Genomic DNA, 5717 nt, shown 5'->3' on the forward strand with positions numbered 1-5717 from the left:
CAGAGGAAACCCCCACTACTGAACGCTGATGGCTGGTCCTCCCTTCCCTTTGTTCTTTTCACTTGTCAAGACTCCTCCCAAATGTGATGGAAAGATTAGATCTTCAAAAATTTCCTCACAACCTGAGATGATCCCTCTCCTCTAAATCCACTGTGAATAATGGCATCCGGCTCCCAGAACAATAGGAAATGTCCTGCTTCCTTGCACACAATCACCGTGGCAGGGTCACAGACTGGTTCTGTGGGTTTCACTGGGACTTCCTCTGGGTTCTAATCAAGAAACTTTCTGGGTGCAGCGACACACACCTATAGGCCCAGGTATTGTGGAAACTGAGTCAAGAGGAATCCAGATTTTTAGGCCAGCATAGACAGTAGATCAAGACCCTATCTCAAAAAGAAAAAAAAAATAGAACTCCATTTCCCTTTTTATGGAGCAGGAGATCAATGTAGTCTTTCTTAGAATAAGCAGCCACTTCTCTTATGGGTGTCTTCCTTCTCAAAGAAAACTCTAGAGTGTTAACAGGGGTGGTCCCACAGTAGAAACAGATAATAGTTATCTAATAGCCCTGAACAATACATCTGTACCATTCCCTGTAAGGCTTGAGAAACACTCCAGAAAGGAAGGCAGAAAGAGTGTAAGGGCCAGAAGAAGATAGGAAGCAGGCCTGTAAGATGAAATCTTCTAGTCAAAAGACAGCCATGACAAACACACACACACACACACACACACACACACACACACACACACACACACACCAGCCTCAGAGGCCTGCACTTGGTCTTCAGAACAGACCTGTCAGCAGCAAGCATGAGAAGAAAGAACTCAGGGGCCCACCCGTGTCTGAAGACTCCTGGTTACTGATGGACTCAAGGAGCCATTGCTTCGGATGTCTGTCCACTGCTGACCCTGCCAGGCTCTCATGGATAGTTCCAGTCCAGTCCTCAACAGATGGCCCCGCTTAAACTAAAGGGGTCACAAGTAAAACCAGCAGTCATGCTTCTGGGCAGGGGGAGGTCGAGGTGGGGAAGGGACATGGATATGGACTATAAGGAGACAAGGGAGAACGGGAGGGAAGAGTGATCAGAATGTGTTATATCCAGGTATGAAATTGATAAAGAACAAAATCAATCAATAAAAGCATAGCTGCTGTAGCTGTCCTAGCAGTTACAGTGTAGTGCCAGAAACATTAGCAAGAACTGACATTTCACTGACCCTGGGCACGATTCTGAAAGATTGGCTCACTCTAATCCTATGTTCCAGCAACATCATTTGACACCAGAGAGAGCGAAGGCGGAAAAATAACAGTAATCCTAAGGCTATGATGGGCATCGTGAAGTCAGGGACATTGTTTTGATCGCTGTCACTCCTGCCGCCCACAGACCGAAACCCCACGGTACAGATGGTCTAGGCCCCACTCGCTCAGCAGAAAGACGCGTTCCACATAGTTGGTCGAGGAACATGTTTGGTCCCTTCCTGGTTGCTCCACCATCATCTGGTCCCCTGGCGCTCTCTTTGGAGTACACCCTGCTGGTGGAGGATGAAATACTGGAAAATACAATGTCCCCTGTGACTGATGGAAAACTGGCTTAGTGAATCCGTGCACAGAAGCCTGGATCAGGTGGGAGGCAAGCAAACAAGAGAATGGGGGGTGTTGCCCACCTGTCTGGGGTGGCCACCCACTCCCCATCCTGCCCCATGCCAACCGACATCAGCATAAATTAGACTAAGACGCCTTGTGTTCCCAGGAACAGTTAGTCATCTGGCTCTTCTAAGCCAGCCCCCCACTTGGACAACTAAACCAGGGAAATAAGTCGGGGTGATGGCCACAAGGTGTGTGGATTTCCCCTGAGTCACTCATACTTTGGCCTGAAACGAGCCAAGCCCTGACACATCACAAGGTCCTGACCTGGGCCGGGTGTCCTGTAAGATGAACCGGCTTCTGAGTGCGAAGGTGGGTCTCACCCCTTTGGAGTCGAGTTCTGGTTCCCACCACACCTTGTTTGTTCACGAGGTCACAGAACCTTCCTGAAGTTCAGCCAGGCATAACAGGACTTACGGGACCATGGCTAGAGGCACTAAAGGCACAGAGAGGCAGGCACCACACAGCGCTGACTCTGTCCTCCTCAACAGCCAATCACATCCTGTTTATTTCAGGGTTTGGTTGGCTCCTCAGTCAGTCTTGGAGGAAATTTCTTTCAGCCCTTTTCTTTTCTGTTTGAAGACACTGCCATTCACAGCTGTTGTCCGGGGAGCATCATCAATTCAGGATCTCTTTAGAAATCCACAGCTTATTCCAAACCTGTTTGTTACTTGGCATCTTTTCCTAATCAGAACCCACCAGCAGAAGCCAAGCCAACGGGATTTTCATTTTTCTTACAGTAGTAGACACACTCTTCCCTCAAACACCCATTCCTTCTTTGTCAAGTTACAACTATAACTTGTTTTCCAAAAAAAAAAAAAAAAAAAAGCATTCACTGCAAATAAGCAGCATATTTTTTTTTTTTTGAGCTGAGGATCGAACCCAGGGCCTTACGCTCTACCACTGAGCTAAATCCCCAACCCACAAAATTTTTTAAAGAATATAGCCAAATATTTCTCCGTTGCTCTCTTTCCCATAATTCCTTCTCTCCCCTTTTAATGCCTACGTACTCTCTGCCTTCCTCCTCTAGGGAGCTTTCACGTCATAATCAAGAAGGTGGCAACGTGCTGAACTAGTGCAATGCATGCAGCAGGATGCCTGTGGTGTTCCACCTGGGCATCATCTGCTCCACCTGGAGAAATGAATCAGAAAGGGCCGTCCGGAATCCCACGGCCCGGGTGTGCTGAATAAATAAAGTAAAGGTGGGTTTTCGGTGTCTAGAGTTAAATAAAATCATCAAAAGTGATGAGGGCATAATCATAGCAGTAATTCCACTATGATGAAAACAAACCAACTCGGCAGCTCAAGAACTAGAACCTAAAACTGGCATGCTTCAGCTCCGTCCTTGTTAGCACTAAGAGGAGGTGCCATGTCACACGGTGGCCAATCAGAAGAGACCCGTGCTCTGGGGAGACAGGAAGCATGAGATGAAGGTTCCCTCATCAGGTGTAAATGTGGTGGTCAAGGACATAGATCGTGAGCAGAGGGCGGGCCCTCAGTGGTGTCTTGGGGACAAAGGCAGAATCTAGGACATGTGAGAAGTAGCTGCCACAAGAGGCAAAGAGCGGGTAGGGTTGGGAGTTGTCGGTAAAGAAGCAAACGTTGCTGAGTGGAAGGGAAGTTCACTGGGGTAACAGAAGTACCTGCATAGACTAAAGGAGGGAGTGTAGACGGCTCCGCCCTCACCTGAGTCAGAGCCACACAACAGGCTGGTGAAGGGACCTTCCATCTGCAGACAGTGGTAGAGAGGACTGAGCGAGGGCTGCCCCCTCACCTCTGTGGTAGGTCCCTCTCTCTGAACACGGATGTCACGGGAAATGCTCCCAGAACCATGTTCTGATGAAGCAGGGCACCCTGGAAGAGAGGAGTGCTGGAGACACAGACACATCCACAGAAAGAACCTCGGAGATTTGCAGCCAAACAGAAAACCCATGTTTTAAAAATCACTAAAGTAATTACATAGAATCCAAAGAGCAAAGATACTGTGATAGTCTGTATGGGTCACCAGCTTGACAACATCTGCAATCAACCACATGGCAAGCCTCTAGGCACAGCTGTGAGGGATTTTCTTGCAAATGTGAGCAGCATCTTCCAATGGTGGGTACCATAAAGGGGCCTTCTGCATCCATGTCACTTCACAAGGTCATTTCTGGTTCATGTTTGTCTGTGAATGCTCTGGCCATCCTTCACTGGTGCTACAACCCAGCTCCTTCAAGTTCCACCAGAAGATCTTCTAGAATCTTTCAGGGCCTGCTGAGGCACCAGACTCACAGACTGGGCATCTAGTGAGATCTCCACTCTCTGTTGTGAAGACAGTCTTACTGGCCCACTCTGACCGCTTCTTGGAAGCTGTCCAGTGAATCTCTCTTCATACATATTCTCTAGGTTGCTTCTGTCACTTAGAACCCTGACTGATAGAGACATGGCAGAAATAATCACAAGGAACTCAACACCCAAAAACATAAAATTGCTTGTAGTCGCTCAGTCAGAGATTCTCACATCACCAAACTATATTCAGGGCATCTTAGATATTATAAAAAGTTAGAAAAAATGGAATTAAATTACTCTGTTCCAGTAATCAGAAATATACTTTTGCTTGTCTGCAATAAACAGGTAAACTGGAGAAAAACATACTACATTCAATGATTTTCGACTAATACAGACTAAGAATGCTGTGGGATATTTGTGCACTGTGAAAATGTATTGCTGTGACTGGTGTAATAAAAAGCTGGTTGCTCAGTAGCTAGGAAGAGGTTGGGCAGGACTTCCAAGGACAGAGAGGACTCTGGGAAGAAGAAGGGCAGAGTCACCATCCAGACAGAGAGGAAACAAGACGTACAAGATGAAAGAGAGAAAATGCCACGTGGCAGAATGTAGATTAATATAAATGGGTTCATTTAAGTTGTAAGCACTAGTGAGACAAGCCTAGGCTGAGGATGAGCTTCCATAATTAATAACAAATCTCTCTGACATTATTTGGGAGCTGGTCCCTTGTTTGTTTGTTTGTTTGTTTGTTTGTTTGTTTGTTTTTGGAAACATGAGTTTTCACACCTCTGAGAACTGCACGTCAGTCATGTGTGGAACACTAATGTTGAACACCCCCACATTTCTGGCAAAATGTCACTCAAAATGTGTTGCTATGGTAAATAGCATTATCATGGTCATCTTATCCTGTCTTTTGGTCTTTGCTAATCCTCACTCCACAGGTCTCTCCTCAGCTACTGCATTCCTACAGACTACCGAGTTTCTTACCTGACAGTTTGACATAACAGCCGAGACACTTGTCTAAGGAGAATCTTATGGAATTTGCCTTCAGTTATCCTCAATAATGAAGAGAAAATTAGTTGAAAACAGGTTCTATTTCATGTACTTCTTGCTTGGCCTGAAAACATGGGAATGGATCCAAAGAATTCCTAGACACGGTGGGTGGCTTGAAGAGGCTATTTTTATGATAACTAAATTTGTTCACTTTCCTTTGTGCCAACCAGCAGTTTGGCTAATGAACCCCTTTACCTCCTCTCTATTTATTCGAGAGATTAGACAATGTTCCATTCTCTATAATGAGAGGGTTTTATTTTTTAAATTCCAAGTCACAAATATAGGTGGGGGAGATAGACATGAGATAAAAATGCAATTCATTTGGCCCAGACCCTGCAAGTGACACCTGAAATGGCCAAGTCAAGAGGAAAACCAGAAATAAAACTGAGTAAAAGTGGAGCAACTGAGAGCCAGGACTCTAGGGTGTGCTTAGGCAGAGGTGCTCCCTGGGGAACACAAACAGCAAAAAACTACAGCCAATGAATCAAGGACTCATAATATGCTAAGGAGATGGGGTATCTGCCACACAAACATAGGGGCCTGTGTACCAATAAGAGGCAGACACAGGAGGTTTCCTGGGCCTTCCTGACCAGCCAGTCTAGAGAAATCAGGGAAATCCAGGTTCTGTGAGAGCCTCTGTCTCAAAAAAAAAAAAAAAAAAAAAAGGAGGTGTGAATCAAGAGGACATCATATCTTCTCTGGCTTCCATGTACACACACACACACACACACACACACACACACACACACACACACACACA

The sequence above is a fragment of the Onychomys torridus genome, chromosome 12, assembly GCF_903995425.1.
Source record: "Onychomys torridus chromosome 12, mOncTor1.1, whole genome shotgun sequence".
NCBI classification, from domain to species: domain Eukaryota; kingdom Metazoa; phylum Chordata; class Mammalia; order Rodentia; family Cricetidae; genus Onychomys; species Onychomys torridus.